At 44.3% G+C, this 18312-nt stretch overlaps 1 pseudogene; it reads left to right on the forward strand.

Annotated features, from left to right (window-relative positions):
* Positions 1 to 4079: 4079 nt before the first annotated feature.
* LOC105500720 lies at positions 4080 to 4762 on the forward strand (annotated as a pseudogene).
* The last annotated feature ends 13550 nt before the right edge of the window (positions 4763 to 18312 follow it).

Consider the following 18312-nt stretch of genomic DNA (forward strand, 5'->3'; position numbering starts at 1 on the left):
CAAGGTGGAGTCTGCATGGAAAAGAACCCAAGTCTCTTCATTCCTGGCCAGGGCTCTTTCTTTTGTTCTACTTTCTGTAGCTTGAGAAAACAGCTGCTCTGTATCATCTTATTAAAATCTCTTCCAGTACTTAAAACAGGAAATGACTCTCCAGTTCTTGTGTAGTGAAACTGGGTCAACTATAACAGGTGGCTTGGAAGAACCTATGATAAGAGGCACTAGAGAACAGACAAGCCTCAGGAAAGCAATATTAAACCTGAGCGGGGTCTCAGAAAGGTCTTTGTAGTTGAATCAAGTTAAAACAAGTTTGGTTCCAAAGGTCTGGTGACTCTTCTAAACATACTCACACATCTGGATATTGAACTGAATTGCAATAGAAATCCATCACTGAGGATAATCTAGGGACAAACTTTTGTGCAAAAAAAAAAAAAAAAAATTGATGAATTATCATATAGATGATGTTGACCAGCTGTTCATCATTAAAATACAGAATAAGACAGAGGCCATAAACAAGATAAGGCTTCCATGGCATTAGAAGAAATGTGGATGGATGTGCTAATTATCTTTGAATCTCAGGGCCAACCTAGGGCCTGGAACATAGCAGGTTTGCACCAATATTTTCTGACTGAATGGGTGAGCGCTGGAGAAAACGCATGACTGGAAACAGCTTCACCAGTCACCTCTTGTATTAATACATCTGGTTTGGAAAAGAGTTGGTGGCAAAATAAAAAACAAGACTTCCTACAAGAACTTTTACCATGAGGCTAACCAGAAACACCAAATCCATGTCATCAGTGGGATTAAAACGAAGGGAAGGCTGGGCAGGGTTCTTAATGGTTGAGAAAGAGGAGTTTCTGGGTTATGATAGTAGCTTTCCAGTAGTGCTTGATTTAACCACCCCCCCCCATCAAAATACTCCCAAACGCAGAATAAGACATAAAGTTGCGACAGCCTGGAAGGAATGACTTTTCATGAATAATTTGGAGGTCTCTGGAAGGGATTTTGTCTTGCCACAGCATTGATGGAATGGGATTGAGAAATAACCAACACTGACCTCAAAAGTAGAACCACAGCATCGGACTGGAACATCTACGCACATACCAGAATGCCTCGCCGCCCATTGCCTGGGAACAGCACCCTAGAGCAGGCAGGTTCACTTTCAACTGTTCCTACTGTCCATCTGTGCCTCTCTTTCTGCATCCATTTGCTATTACTCCCAATCACGCGCTATCCTGGGATGCAAAATTGGCAGTGAGAGAGGCACAGGGGGAAAAGCTGAAGAAACATAGTATTCTGGGGAAGAATGCTGAATTGGGTTTAGACATTTGAAATTTTACAAATTTTTCTCTTTGCATAATTTCATATATTATTGCAAATACTAGTATTATTTAATGTTAATATCTAACTACAGAACAAAGGGGATTGATATTTGAGTATAATACTGTTGGCTAATGTCCTTATAGCACCCTAGAATTTAAGAATAATTCCACAGACTACTTCAGTCCTCCACCCCACCTTTGCCACCATCATTTCCACTACCAACAAACCCATGTTTATTGAGCACTTATTCCCAAGGCTCCTCTGCAGCAAAGGAGAGATGCAGGCCGCTTTCACGTCTTATGATTTGTGGTGATGTATCAAAAAGTGAACAAGTGTCATTAAAACAGGGTGACAAAATGTCATCTACTTTAAATGGTGACAGGTAACAAATTAGCACTTTAACACCAAAACCACATTCTGTTAACTTGTGTTTTTCAGCATGCAAAAAGTATAACAATTGAAGTAATTTTGGCTAATGTAAAATGTTAGTTTTTTTGGTGTAAAATAATATGATTTAAAATTTCAGATCAAACAGTACTATAGCAGTTAAACCAAAATGAAATAAATAGATTATGAGTGAGGCATAGTGATAGTGGTACAACTGTACTCTTTAACAGTAATTAGCAGGTTTATAAAATATTATCTCAAGATGTAGTACAGATGATATATACAGGTAGTCTGACACAAATGTAAGTAATATGGTAAATAATTTCTGCTGCCCTGTCGATGTATTTCTTTGGCTATACGTCACTCCCAGGGCAGAAAGTTCTTCAGATTAGCATTAACTAGCTCTGTGGTTTTCTAACAATGTACCAGTCTCTTTGGCCTTCTGCTTTCCATCAGTGCAATGGAAGGCTGAGTGTTGGACATCCACATTCATCATCTCAGTACCCTCCAGGGTCATTTCCTTAATTTGGCTGACCGGGCTAGTGACTCTCTATATCTTTATCTGCAAATATGACAGATTGGACTGGCTAAACTGTGGTGCTCTACCAATTCAGAGCCTATGAGCTCATTTCATAGAAAATATATAATTGAATTGAAGATATGGTAATCTCATGCTGCTGCTGTAACTGCTGCTACTACCACTACTGCTGCCACCACACTTATGCATGCCCAAGTGAGACTAAGCTTTTTAGCCCAGGAGGGTACCCCAACCTCATTGAGGGCAGTGTACCTAGCAATAAGTAGCACTCTGAGGGCTCATCTTACAGCCTCCAAACCCCACTCATAACCTCATGCCTCACCCTATCAAAACCACTAGGAAATAGCTTCTCTGGCATTGGATGCAAAAATTGTGGAATTTCCTCTCCCAAGAATTGTTAGGCAGTTCAATGATTTTGCTAAAGAGGTGCCCACAAAGACTTTGAAAGAGAAGGAAGGTTGTCTTCTGAGGGTTTTACTGTAAATCAAAACATGGTGGACACAAATATGCAAGAACCACCCTCTGAAAAGTAGACTAATTTTAAGACCAGAAGGCCATCAGCATATCTAAAAAAGAATGTACTAGTTGAAAAAAGGTTGGCAAGTCAAAGGACAGAAATGAACATGAATTACTGAGGCAGCACTCCCTCAAGCTTGGCTCAAGATAGAGGCATTCCAGATCTAGAAAACCAAGAGATCATTGTGCTACCCGACGCTGGGAAACAACAGCTCCTGTTTACTGAGCATGGATTCTTTGACAGGACAGTGTGAAGTGCCTGTCTTACAATATCCCATTTAATATTCAAAACAGCCCTAGGAGGTAGGTATCACTACCGCTATTTTATAGATAAGTAAACTGAACTGAGGATCAGGAAGGACACAGCTACTTGTGGTCACACAGCTGACGATGCTGGAGCCTGAATCAGACTCAGGCTGTGTGACTCCCAAGGCTCTGCTCTGACCACTGTGTGCACTGCTGGGCAATCTCCAAAGGAGGTAGACCCGGATGAAGGAGAAATCTCCTTCAGGTCAGTCTCTGAGGGAGATAGACCCAGATGCTTCTTTGTAGAGAGCAGGTGCTATGGACCCAAATTCATATATTGAAGCCCTAACTCCCAGTGTGATGGGGACTTTGGGAGGTGAATAGGTTTAGATGAGGTCATGACAGTGAGACTCATGATGAGATAGTGTCCTTATAAGAAGAACCATCAGAGATTCCCCACTCATACCTCTCTCTCTTTCTCTGCCTCATGAGGACACAGTGAGAAGGCAGTTGCCTGCATGCCAGGAAGAGAACCCTCATCAAGGAACCATATCAGCCAGAACCTGAATCTTTGACTTCTCAGCCTCTAGAACTGTGGGAAATAAATTTCTGTTGTTTAAGTGCTCTGTCTGTGGAATTTCATTATGGCAGTGTGAGCAGACTATGACAGTAGGAATCCAACTGATCATGGGCAGAACTGTCTGGTCTTTAGGGGCTATTTCTTTAGAGGGAAGACTGATGACAGTGAGCATTTGAATTCTACAACTGCTGCTCTCTGTGGTTCCAAACCTCTGCTCATCAAACATCATTCAGGAGGTCAGCCAGAGTGGGAGCATAGGGGTTTCAGGTTCCCTCAGGAGTTCCATTTCCATTGTCAGTATATTTAAGGGCATCAAGGTGTACACACCATGGGCTTGGTTAGCCTAGGTCCTTCCCCACATATTGGTACATTCACCCCAGGAGTGGAAGTCCCTGTGTGCAGCCTTCTGAACTGGTCATCCTGCCTTCCCTGTTAGTGTCCTGACTGCTTTTAAAAAGTGGGAGGGGCCCGCTTGCCCTCCACCCATCCACCATGGCCTTGCTGCACTCAGGTTGCATCCCCTCCTGAATCACCACTGCCTTCCAACTGGGCCTTGCCATGGCAGCCTCCAACAGGACTAGCTCCTGGTGGGCCCGTGTGGAGATGGGATGTCCAGATCCTATCTTGGGAGTCACCAAAGCCTTTAAGAGGGACACTGATGGCAAAAATGTGAATATGGGAGTTGGTGCCAACCAGGACAATATCTGAAAGCTTTATCTGCTGTCTAACATCTGCAAGGCAGAGGCCCAGACTGCCACAAAATACTTGGACAAGGAATACCTGCTCATTGGGGTACTGGCTGAATTTTGCAAGACATCTGCAGGAGTAGCCCTGGGTAAGAACAATGAAGTGTTGAAAAGTGACTAGTTTGTCACTGTGCAGGCTATTTCTGGAACTGGGGCCTTAAGGATCAGAGCTAGTTTTCTATGAAGAGTTTTAAAGTTCAGCTGAGATGTCTTTCTGCCCGAACTATCCTGGGGAAATCACACACTTCAGGGATGCTGGCACACAGCTACAAGTTTATCAGTACTATGACCCCAAGACTTGTGGTTCTGACTTCACAGGCACTATGGAGGACGTTTCAAAAATACCAGCACAAAGTGTTCTTCTCCTGCATGCCTGGGCCCATAATCCCATGGAAGTGGACCCTTGTCCAGAGCAGTGGAAGGAAATAGCAATGGGATGAAGAAAACCGTTCTTTGACACGGCCTATCAAGGCTTTGCCAGAGGTGATGGTAACAAGGATGCCGGGGCTGTGTGCCACTTCATCAAACAGGGCATTAACATTTGTCCCTGCCAATCATATGCCAAAACATGGGCTTACGGTGAGCATGTGGGAGACTTTACTATGATCTGCAAAGATGTGAACGAAGCCAAAAGTGTGGAGTCACAGTTGAAAATCTTGATCCATCCCATGTATTGTAACTTTCCTCTCAATGAGGCCTGGATTGCCTCTACCATTCTGAAAACTCCAGATTTATAAAAACAGTGGTTGCAAGAAGTGAAAATATGGCCGACTGCATCATTAACATGTGGACTCAGCTGGTTTTCAACCTCAAGAAGAGTGACTTCTCCCACAATCCTCCTCTCAAGAAGGAGGATTCCTCCCACAACTGGCAACACATCACTGACCAAGTTGGCAAGTTTTGTTTCACAGGGCTAAAGCCTGAACAGATGGAGTGGCTGACCAAGGAATTCTCCATCTAGATGACAAAGGATGGCCACATCTCTTTGGCAGGGGTCACTTCTGGCAATGTGGGCTACCTTGCCCATGCTATTTACCAGGTCACCAAGTAATGTCCCTGGTGTGAGGGAAGAGAGACAACTTTTCTGTTTTCAGCCTCTGCTCTTGTGAGCTTTGCACAGAGGATGAGGGAGGGTAGATGGTGGTAAATGGATCATTTCTTTCAACCACAATGTATAACTCTCAGTGACTGTGATTCTCAGAAAAGAACATGTGGTGACACAGGGCAGAGGCACCCATGACTGGCATCTGGAACTTTGTGGCTCTAAGCCAAACTCTTCCCCAACCTTTTATGGCCAAGTTTTCTGAAAGAGTTTACATGTGCAAAAAAGTCATAGCACCAAAAAAGCCTTGTCAATCATGCCCTTGCAATATTTCAGAAGATTTAACTGAAGTGTCATATGGTGTCAGGGGTTCCTTATGAGACACAGCACTCATTAAAGGCTTTGAGAGAAGACCTAGTTCTGGCATTAATAGTCAGCCTCATGTTTGTCCTCCGATTATGAAGCAACCTTATCAATACACTGTATTGCAGAAACTGTGTTTTATGAAAATGAATGAGCCACTGCAGCAAGGAAAATAAAAGATGCTGTTTCCTGTCTTATTGAAGTAAAAGAGAAGGCTCTCTCTTCCCTCTTGTTATTGCTGTTCTTTTCCTTATGCACACATATTTTTATCTAACTTAGATGTTCATCTCATTCTACTGCTTGTTTGATCATAACCTCATTTCTATTGGGATTTATTTAAGAACAAAGAACATAATTTTCTGCTCATGCCATATTCTCAGCTTTCTTGGCAAATAATAGTGGAGAGTAGAGTAGCACTTTATCTCCGCATCTTCTTCATCGATTGTGTAATTGTCTCCTGTTGGGTTGTTGCCTCTACCCAGTTAGACTTCCAGTCTTCATTGAATGTGGTTGTACAGTCACTATCTCACACCATGAGTCAGGCGGTGCAGGATAGTGCCAGGAAAGAGGATATTCTGGGCTTCGTGAGCTGCCCACTGGACTCAGGCTTCACCCTTTGGAAAGACAGCCACCATCTGCTCTAATCATGTAGACTTATTGCAGCTTAGTTACTCTGTTAAAATAAAATTACTGTAGAACCCCCACCCCTCCCAAAGTGGGAGAACCCTGCTGTACTCACTCTTTAGTTACCATTCCAGTGCTCTCTAGACTTCTGTAGCTATGCGTCCGAGGCAGATGACACTCCAGTCAGTGATGATGGGGCTGGCAATGATGATAAAAGGTAGTTTTTATTGAGTCTTTTGTATGTGGCAATTCAATTCATTTTAAACAAAACTAATACTAACAAGCCTGGAGACCACAGGAAGGGTTTGCAGAAGATGATGTGCAATCACCTAAATTCTGAAGAATGGATAAGATGTTTACCTTATAGAAAAAGAGGAAAAAAATCCAGGCATAGAGAAGAGTCCAGACAAAGGTTGGGAGGTTGGATCTGGCAAAGTATATTCTGGGAACTCAGTTTGGCATTCATGGCTGAGGCAAATGGATCACCAGCTTTGGTGACAGGAGGGAACAGACAATTGCTTTTGTTAGGAAGGTAATGGATGAGGTGCTCATGGAGACAGCCAGTAAGGTGCAGGGTGTGGCAGAAGCATTGTTTTCCCATATTCTTCGGTACTGCCAGATGCTTTCTGAGCATCTACCCTCCTGCTGATGTTGTTGTGGCTTGATTCTCTTGTGGGACCAGGCAATGGATGAGCTAAGTGTAACTGTCCTTCAATTAAACCAAGAAAACCTATTCTGGACACTGGGTTAAAGTGAATCCTGTGCTGCTCAAATTACAGGAAAAGACGAGATGATGTGGTGTGAAAAGGGGAAAGGTGAGAGAAGTAAGACTGATTGAGTGTCAGTATGAGCTGGGCCCCATGATAGACACATCATCCACAGAGTGTCATTTGATTTTAAGAGCCCCAGCAGGTTTGCACTAGTATTTGTAGATGAGAAGGTTCAGAGAATTTCCGCCCAAGGGAGGAAGTAGTGGCAACTGGATTTGAACCTAAGTTTGTGTCACCCAATTGTCTCCAGCTATTTGACTCTTTAGGAGGTCTTAGTTGACATTCTTTGGTAAACAATGTGCTGTGTGGATGCAAGTGAGTCATTTACACTCTCAAAGCCTCAGTTTCTAGACCTATACATCTGTCTCCTTAGAGGTTCACTTTTATTCTTCTTCTTGGACTCTTATAGAAATCAAATTTTCCTGACCCATGACAATCCTTCAAAAGTATGAAAATAGTATGCTTTCTCTGAATTTTCTCATTTTCAGGCTAAAAATTCTTGCTTCTTTCAATTGCTTTTCCTCCTTGCTATTTGATTCTTTGCAGCTAATATATGGTTGCCCCCAAAGCTAATGCTATCTTAGGTTGTACTAAAAGAAACATAGTGCCTGAATTAAAGAAGAGGAACATTCTCCTCAGGTCAGAGTACCTCTGAATCAAGGATTCAGCTCTGAGGCCATGAAGCATGAGGGAGCTGGATAAATGAGTATGCATTTGAGAAGAATCTTCCATGGAACTGGTCTTGTTGACAAGGAAAGTGGAAATAAAATTGACCTTTCTTTATTCCTTTAATGCCAACACAGGAAGCTTTCTTCAGAGTCCCTCTCAAGACTATGTTCTGAGGGTGTGGTGGCTCACACCTATAATCCCAGCACTTTGGGAGACAGAGGCAGGTGGATCTCTTGAGCTCAGGAGTTTGAGACCAGCCTGGGCAACATGGCAAAACCCCATCTCTACAAAAAATACAAAAATTAGCCAGGTGTGGTGGCATGCATCTGTAATCCCAGCTACTTGGGAGGCTGAGGTGGGAGGATGGCTTGAGCCCAGGAGGCGGAGGTTGCAGTGAGCAAAATTACACCACTGCACTCTAACCTGGGTGACAGAGTCAGACCCTGTCCCCCACTCTTCCCCACAGAAAAAAAGACTGTGTTCTGACAGGGCACATGAAATCTCACATTGAGATTCTGAACAACTTCAAGGCTGTAAAGGAATGCAGCTAAGGGGCTGGGGGACTAAGTGGAGAGGGTCTAAATCCTGACTCATGATGCAGAGCTTTGCATGAGCTATTGTTCAATTTTTGGCAGCAGGTCTTTTAGCTGGATCACAGGTTGATCCAGGCATAGCAAATGACAAGTAGGGGCATGAACCCATTTCTATCACTGGTTGGCCATGATCTTGTGCAAATCCTTTTCCTTCTCTGTGCCTGTCTCCTCATTTGCCAAATGAAAGCATTGGATTAGAATCTGCAAAGGCCAATTCGTTTCATTGTATCAACAGGTCAATGACTTGGAACACTATGTTGAGAAGCATGAGACTATATCTGGGCTCTACAGTAAAGAGCTTTGTGAGGGATTAACAATATTAGTCAGGACAGCAAGTGATATAGTTTGGATATTTGTCTCTGCCCAAATCCCATATTGAATTGTAATCCCCAATGCTGGAGGTGGGGCCTGGTGGGAGGTTTTTGGATCATGGGGGTGGATCCCTTGCGGCTTGGTGCTGTCTTTCGTCATAGTGAATTCTCTTGAGATCTTGTCATATAAAAGTGTTTGGCACATCCCTCCCCCGATCCTATTCTCTCTCTCTTGCTCCCGTTTTCGCCATGTGACAGGCCTGCTCCCCCTTTACCTTCCACCATGATTGTAAGTTTCCTAAGGCCTCCCTAGAAACTAAGCAGATGCCAGCAACATGTTTCCTGTAAAGCCTGCAGAACTGTGAGCCAATTAAACTTCTTTACTCTAAGGGTCTCATGTTTCTGCGTTTCAAAAGTTTTTGGTGTTGGATTTGTTGGATAGGTGAATTTTGAAATTTTTAGTTGAAATAAAATGAAAAGTGATAGGATTATGGGTATAATAGTAATAGATCATGTGGATGTGTCTAGTTGGGGCATTTCAGTGGAAGGATCATAACTTTCAGTCTTTAACTTAAAAGGTTAATGCTAGTCAGCTCTACAGTGATATTATAATATAGACGTTGCTCAATTTTCAAAGTGTTTTAGGGGTACCAGTTCAAGAACAACGGGTATGGGCCAGGCGCGGTGACTCAAGCCTGTAATCCCAGCACTTTGGGAGGCCGAGACGGGCGGATCACGAGGTCAGGAGATCGAGCCCATCCTGGCCTACGTTAATGAATACTCTACACAGCTTAGAGCTTCCAAAATATTTTAGAATTCTAGTAAGAAAGTAACATGTATGGGCCAGGCGCGGTGACTCACACCTGTAATCCCAGCACATTGGGAGGCTGACATGGGCGGATCACGAGGTCAGGAGATCGAGCCCATCCTGGCCTACACGGTGAAACCCCGTCTCTACTAAAAAATACAAAAAACTAGCCGGGTGAGGTGGTGGGCGCCTGTAGTCCCAGCTACACGGGAGGCTGAGGCAGGAGAATGGCGTAAACCCGGGAGGCGGAGCTTGCAGTGAGCCGAGATCGCGCCACTGCACTCCAGCCTGGGCGACAGAGCAAGACTCCGTCTCAAAAAAAAAAAAAAAAAAAAAGGACGATGAGTATGAAGCTGTGATTAGATCTACAGATTTCTGGGAATTGACGGTGGTAAAGACCTGGCCTTGTAGATGTCAAAGTTGCCTGATTTAAAAGTCCTGAGATAGCGTCTGGCTTTAGGTCTCATGATGGTACAGCTCATGAATATAGAACATCTTCTGATGCAAATTGATATTTCTATGGGGTGGACTACTTGATTATCAACTTCAAGTAGCCACAGTTCTCCTGGTTTTAAGTCTGTTGTAGGAATTACGTAGGAATCAAACTTTAGGTCTTCATAATCTGTGTATTCATAGCTTTGGTATCATTGGTGTCCTATAGTTTTGATGGTAAGGGAGGGGTTATAATTTCATCTATTATATATAATATATATAATGATGAAAGAGCAATTAAAATTAAGATAATAGTAGGTAAAATAGTTCATACCATTGTGTTTGTGTGAGTTTAGTTGTTAATATCAGGGAGATAATGTAAAGTACTAATGAGCTCATTAAAAAAACAATTATTAGGGTGTGGTCACGAAAGTGAAGGAGCTCTGTGATAGGTGACGTAGCATCTTGGAAGCCTAATTTAAATGGATATGCTCTGAAGATAGAAAGGGTTATAACCTATAAATTAACTTTGGCAAAGTTATGTAATTATTTTACTATAATAACTCTTAGCTGAGAAAGTCATCGTAGTTACGAAGTTGTCTTGAACCCAGTTTTGGGAGGTTCAATTTCTTCCTTTCTCTTATAGGCTTTCATATAAGCAGGTTCTTCAAATGTGAGTTATGATAGCAAGCAGCTGTAAAGTCATTCTAGGTTTGTGGTTGATAGTTCAACTACTGAAACGTCTCGTTTTTGAAGCAAAGGCTTTTCAGATTATGAAGATTATTAAGCTTGGCCTCCCAGCTAACTTTGGTAGACAAGTCCTAGAGTAGTTTATGATTGGCTAGGTTTGGCTGTGTTGGGCCTTGCCCATATGCAAGCCAATCACTGTGGCCAGAAGAGAATATTTTGGTTGGTTAGACTCAGGTCACATGCCCTCAATCTTGTGGCTAAGTGGGTAAAGGACTAACTAACAGCCCCACTTAGATTTCACAGAATGGAGCAGTGCATTCTTTCTCTTAAAAGAAAACCAAGGAGCTATGTATGCTCAGCAGAAGGAGTTTGGGAAAGCCTTTTGGGCAGAAACAAACCTGTAGATACATACTAACTCCAGCTACATGAGTGGGTAGAGGCAATTTGGCATCATACAGCTCACACATTTGTCATCACAGAATTTGATTCAGGCCCTAACAACCCTTACATTCTATTCTTATGAGTAAATAGCTCAGAACAAATGGCACTGCACTGAAATTCAAGAGGCCTGCAATTGTCCATTCATTTTGAGTAATATGAATCAAATGAATGGCAAGGTTGGCTGTTATTCTTCTCTGCTCTTGGCCTCAGTTTACTCATGAAGGGGTTGATCTTGTCACCAGATGCTCTCTCGATGTTCCTCTCTGACATCTCCACCCCCTCTAGTGCCCTAGAATTTCACCCCAACAGGCCCTGAGCCAAGCCTACGTAGTGCCAGCAGGACTCAGCACTCTCTGCTTACCTGGGGATACTGTCTCTGAGCTGGCTTGTTGCCTTAGACCTGGTAACTAGGGTGCCTGGGGTGAGCTCTCTGAACTCCAGCCTGCTCCTATCCTTGCCATGTTGGCCCCATCTCTTGGTTGGATAACAAACTTGTTTTTCTCCATCTTCACCAAAAGAACAATTAATCCCAAAGATCTGAACTGATAGCATGCTTTTATAACTCACTGAATCTGGTGCTAACGAAGCTCTGACGCTTCTTCATGTAGCTTTAAGGGCAACCACTTGGAATGCCCACCCCAAAGAGGAAGCACATCTGTAAATAGTACAGAGAAAAGGAATCTTCTGGGTTCTAGTCCCGTCCAGGCTGATTTCTTTGTTTCGAGCCCTGCTCTCTCCTTCATCCCATGTAAAAGCATTGTTTGATCAGATTTTTTTCACCATTACAACCATTCCCCAGTTGCCACTGGGTGATTTACTGAGCGACATCTGTGCCCTGGCCTCCTCATTCCTCTGAAGAATGCGCTTTTGATGAGTGAACAACAATTGTAGCTTGTTTTCTCTAGTCCCATGGGACTTGGGGTTATTTGAGTTTAGAGGTACACAAAGACTTTATAAACACTGGGGATTTATAGCCACGATTGGCTGTGATTGCTTTGTTAGCTCATAGCACGTGCTGGGTGTGAGGGCCTGATTCAGGGCTGGGCTGAGGAGCCTGAGCTGCGTCTGCCTCAGACACCTGTAGAAGATGAAGTTCAGCAGGAGCGAGGCAGTTACTCGTCCTCCTGGCTCTGCATCCAATGACTTCACCACCAGAAAATCAGCCTTAAGGCCCTTGCCAAGGAGCAGGGCAGGAGAGCAATCAATATTTCAGTCATTGCCGACACTGCCAGCAAAAACAGAAAGGGAAGCGAGGGACGTGGACATTTTCTGAGCGCCTAACTCAGAATCTTGTTTCAATTTCACAATGTCCTAGTGAAGCCACTAATATCCTGCTTCTGTCTAAGAGAAGGAAACAGGCTCTATTGTGCAGGAGTGAAGCCATTCTGTGAAGACACACATGTGGATTAGTGCCGAGCTCTATCTCTCGTCCTCTCCCAGGGCTGCACCTAGAACTCAGAGGGCAGGTGACAAGTCTCTGGGCTGAAAAGAAGAGGCCACGCATGTCCAGCAAGCCTGGCACCGCTGGCCCTGCTGGCCCTGGAACCCACTGCTCCAATTCTTGGATTCTGGTTATTAGCCCGTAAACTGGAGCAATTAGGGATCCTGAGGATCTGGTGGGGTGGGAAGGCAGGGAGACAAAAGGCAAGGGTAGCTGGCAGAGGAGGCATGCCAGGATGCCTAGTGCCCCCCGCCCACTATGGGAACACGGGGCTCATTTCTGGAGCAAACTCAGAGAGGCTTGCTCTTTCTTCTTCACACCAATAGGAGGCAGCAGAGAGCAGTAAGCGTTTAGTCTTAGTTCCCCAGAAAAGCCCACTTTTGTTCCATTTCTTCAGTTTGTGATTTGGGCAAAGTCATTCACTTTTCTGGGCCTAAGTTTCTTCATCTAACTGAGGGTAATAAACCCTTCACAAGGCTTTTGAGGCAATAATTAATCCCAAAGATTTGAACTGATAGCATGCTTTTATACACCGCACCTGGTGTTAATGAAGCCCTGGTCCCTTCCTCGTGTAGCTTTAAGGTGAACTACTCCGAAGGCCCACCCAAAAGAAGAAGCACATTTGTAAATAGTATAAGGAAAAGGCATCTTCTGGGCTTTAGCCCTGTGCAGGCAGTCTAGGCAGAGATCATGGATTTAAATCACTTTATACATCAAATACAGGCCCTCTTAAATTTTAAAGCTTCTCAGGTCTGTTGTCTTGTACATAAATTTCCTTTAAATTCTTTCTAGAAGTGACTATGAAAAATCAAATACAAATAAAAATAAAGGGATGATTGTTGTAAAAATTTACCCGATAGTTGTTCTGAGACAACACATTTTTTTTTTTTAATCTTGGAATTATCAAAAACTTCTTGGAACCATAATTGGAAAGGGAGTGACATTCATTCACTTGAGAAACGCCTAATGATCGTCTCTACATGCAAAAACACTTCGGACACAAAAAGTTCCTGCCCTCATTGAGCTTCCGTTTAAGTGGGAGATGTAGGCCTTGACTGTTTGAATTTAAGCATGTGTGCATGGGTGTACCATTAAGTTTGGAGATTCTAGCAGGGGAGCGCAGTTACTTGTATGCCCTTGACCAAAGGCTGGTCCTCCTCTACTGGAGATGGTCATTCTCTTTGAGCGTGCAGCTTTGGGAGGGACTCACATGGAGCGGTGAGGGAGGACGGGGACACCCGCCTAGCCAGCCAGGTCAACCAAATCAACCCTGGCAATTAATGGGGTGACAGATGTCACAGCCAGATCACCCTCACATCCGAGTGTACCCTTAAGTTATTTAATTTTAATAAGTGTTAATAAGAAAGACTGACCACCCCAGGAATGTAGATAGGGAGACCTAACCCAGAATTGGAGAGTCAAAGAAAGCGATATTCAAGCTGAAATATGAAAGATGAATAGGTGTTGGTGCAGTGAAAGAGAAAAAGCCATTCCAGGCAGTGGGAATAGCAGGTGCAGAGGCTACAAGGTGGGACAGTAATAAGGAAGGGCGTGTGCTGAAATGCCAAGAGTACACCTTGCCTAGACATAGACATTGAATAGTCATGACTTTTCTACCTAAATGAGGAAAAATGACCACAGAAATATTGGGTAGACTGAAAATATAGAATTTTATTTTTAAATATTCATTGCAGATCAAAATCAATATCATCAACTTTAGGATCATAAAAATGTATTTAGTGTAATTTTCTATGCTCATATGATAATATTTGGCATAAGGATAATGAGTTAATGGAAACAAATTAATTTTCAAGAACAATTATTTAAGGACTGTACTCTTAAAACTGAGTTTTCCTCTTGAATTTTCCATTCTGCCTGTCCTGACCATGATCTCATCGGTGGCACTGAGTTGCCTTGTGACCTGGTTCCAGTGCATTTTTCTAAATTTGTTTCTTGTCACTCTTTCCTTTCACTCTCTCTGTTCTGCACAATTAGGCCCCTGCGTGTTTTCTCCAGGCCCTCACCTCCCAGCTCCCATACCTACACCCTGACCCTTCTCCTAGCTCACTTGTCTGTCTCTCTCCTACCTCCTGAATACGATCCCAGCCATCCTGCAGGCCCAAGAAAAATGCTACCTCTTCCTTCCTGGAACCCAGCATCATGTTCCCCAAGCACACTCCCTGTGGCCACTTATGACAAGGAGTACATGCCCTGTCTCACATCAGGGTCATCTCTGTCTGTGCCTGTCTCTCATTAGACTGTGAATCCCTTCAGGGCACAAACTACATTAACTTGAATCTTTGTGCCCCCTTTCAAGACTCAGTACAGTGTGGCTCCCGCTATGATGCATGTCATATCTAGTAGGTGCTTAATCCCAATTTATACCTCCCAGGCCAGCTGGGAGGGGCAAATGGGGGCAGCAAAAAGCGCAACTTGCAGATGAGAAGGAACAGAGGCCCAGGCAAGGGATGGACTGGCATCGGAGAGTGCGTGGAGCCCCCTAAAGATGTCCAGGGATATGGGGGAGGACCCTTGACAAGTGGTTGGGAACCTGGTAACAGGCAGGTAGAAGCCATCAAGTCAGCAGTGTAACCATTAGTCATACCTCAGATGAGCCCACAATTGGTAAGACTCAGAGGATATTTGGGTTACATTTGTGTAATAAACGACGCACAAAGAAAAGCTTGGACAGTAAACATTGAGGCATTAATGACTATCTCTGGGTGGATGGATTAGTGATTTTATTTTCTTCCTTTTGGTTTCTCTGTATTTTCTGATTTTCCTGAAAGGAACATGTGTTGCTCTTATAATAAGAAAAAAAACAATAAAAGTTGTTTTTAAAAAATCAAATTACAGTACACATTTTGCCTGGGGACACGCTTAGGAGAACAGGCATTTTAAACTAAGTGGTCGCCAAAGTACAAAATGTTACAGTCGATCCACACAGATGATTCTCTTCTCCCCCTCCCCATGGCCAGGAATTGGGCAAGGAGATCATATGGGAATTTACTTGCGAATGTGGATAAGCCCCCTGTAGGGTGCTTGCACAGATGGCCATACCACGGATGAAGCAGTAATTAGCCATGTAAACTTGCTTTCTGCACAGTTTTACCAGCATCTACCTCTCCAGCTCCTTCCAGGAGGAGTCGCTGTGGCTCTCCTCTCCCTGGTTTGGCCCCACTCATTTCCTGAGTCCTGCCTGACCAGGATAGGGCACACACGGTGGGCAGGAGGCCAGTATATGTGGCATGGTCCCAGGGCTTGATGTGGAGCAGTAAGGCCAGGGTAGCCAAATGCTCAGGAAGTCTCTGCTTTTAACCATCACCTCCATCACATCATCTGTCATTCGTGGTTTGTCATATTTATTTCTCCATTTCCTGTTGGAGCTCAAGCCCTACCTTGAATCCCAGTTTGTTTGGCAAGAGTCCTGACAGCCTGCCAAGCTCCTGAAACCCTCTTCATCCTGGAGCATCGTCCTGGTACCCTCTGACCACTGGGGACGGTCCTAAGATAAATGACCACATCATCTGGGAGTCGGTGCTACCACCTGTTTGACTCAAGTGTCTCTTGCACCCAGATTCTGATGACTGTCCTTGAACCTCTAGATTGTGATACTGACACACTGACACCCCAGCCGGACTGACATCCACTAGATTCTCATTTGATTTTGCCGCACCACAGGGCCGGGCCTGGTGGAAAGGACACTCTTCGTCTTGGCCCAGAAAGTCTTATGTCACCTGCTTCCTGCTTGTCCCCGAGCTCAGCTGGCAGCACTTTCCCTCTTGTTTCCTGTACTCAAGGGACATCGGTCTTCTTTTTATTTCTTGAACATGCTAAGCTGGTTTCTACCTCAAAGCCTTTGTGCATTCATTTGCTGTTCCTTCTACCTGGAGTTCTCATTCTCTGGGTCTCTTCAGCTGGTGGTTCTTTTCCATCATTAGCTCTCAGTTCAAAATCACCTCCACATAGAGTCTCTTCCCTGACAGACCCTGTAACCCTCCCAATCTCCCTTTGCCCTCCTTCCTCACCGAGGCCTGTCAGTGGGCCTGGGAGCCTCCTCTCCTTCCTCTCCATCATCCACTACCAAGGATGCCCCTTCAGTCTCTTGACTAGGGGCTGACAACCTTTGTCTGCTCAGATAGTAAATAGTTTAGACTTTGTGAGACATATACTATCTATGTTGCGTATTTTCTTTTGTTTGTTTTACAACCCTTTAAACCTATAAAAACCATTCTTAGCTTTCAGTTCCACACAAAGACCATGGGCGAGATTTGGAATCTAGGCCGCATCTGAACAACCTGGCTCTAGATTGGCTCACCTTATTTTATACGTTTCACAATTTATCACCACCTGGAGTTATCTTGTTCATTTATTATCTTGATATTGTTTGTCTCTCCCGTGAAATGACTGAGAAATGTATGTGTCGTGGATCTCTGGTCTCTGATACAGTGCCTGGCACATAGTAGGCCCATGATGTATTTTTGTTGGATGAAAAAATAAATGAATGTAGATTTTGGAGGCTAATGAATTTGGGTCAGAATCCATGCATGTCATTGAATCCCTGTAGAAATTAGGCAAATCACTTAACATTCTAATTTTCAATGTTATCATGGGCAAAATGTTAATAATAAAAGCTCCCTGGCTGGGTTGTTGGGATGATGGATTGAGAGGATATTTACAAAGCACCCAGCCAGGAGAAGGCTCCCAATAAACACCAGCTCCCTTTGGCACACTTTCTCCAGAAGGGACAGCATCTCTTACTTGTTTATCACCCAGTCCTAAGTCTGCTCCCTCATCCTCCCTTGGTCCAGCCTCATCAAGGTTCCAGCATGCTTTGTGGCAGAGCCTCTCCAAGTATGATGAACCTCTTGGAGCAATAAACAGAGTGTTTACAGCAGAGATTGCTGCACGCAGTTGGGATGGAGGCCATGAGTGTGATTGATGGAAGCTGAGAGCACGGAGCTATCTGGTGGGGATGCAGATCCCCTTGGATTTAGAGAATGGCCTCCGCCCCTTCTTGTCCCTGGCCAGGCCTGGCTCTAGCTTTGATTGTAATTCCCCTGACTTTTTGGAGAGAGATGGGAGGAAACAGCACAGCCAATGAAGAGCTTTCCAAACTCCCCCCAGGGAAGCTTTTTGCTTCATGAGCTCCAAGGAACTGGAACAAGATCCTCAAAGTGTGCATGCTGCCCAGCTGTCGCCACGTGGAGGGTCTTGGAGGAATTCTACAATCCCAGCATGTCAGAGCTGAAGGGAGCTGAGAGACCCCGTGAACTCCTCCTCCCTCCTCACTGAGATCTGTCCGTGGGCCTTGGAGACTCCTCTCCTTCCTTCCTCTCCATTATTGCCCCATCCAGCCCTGTTAGCCCTCTCCTTGTGGGTCTGGCCTAACTGCCACTGTGATGTCCCTTCTAGGTCATTCTTTTTGCTCTAGAGTCACCTCTCTAAGTCTGATCAGGTTAGTCCCTACTGAAAACCCTTGGATGGACCCCACTGCCTCTGGATGAGGTCTAAATCCTTAGTCCATTTGTGATGTCGTCCACAACCTGGGACCCATCTAGCTTTCCCCTATGCACTGCGCTCCACTGTCCCAGTCTCCTGGGCTTCAAGCACACTTCAGCCTTTGAGCTCTGCTGGATCGAATGCCTCCACTCCTGTAAGATAGGCCTAGACCTTCCCTCCTGCCCCCTTCCAAGGTTGCACAGCACTCTCACTGGTCCTTTAGAGTAGCTCTCTTGACACACGGCTCTAATTCATGTTACCAATAGCTAACACTTATTAGCCGTTGACCATGC

This window comes from Colobus angolensis, unplaced genomic scaffold (assembly GCF_000951035.1).
Source record: "Colobus angolensis palliatus isolate OR3802 unplaced genomic scaffold, Cang.pa_1.0 Scaffold68, whole genome shotgun sequence".
NCBI classification, from domain to species: Eukaryota; Metazoa; Chordata; class Mammalia; order Primates; family Cercopithecidae; genus Colobus; species Colobus angolensis.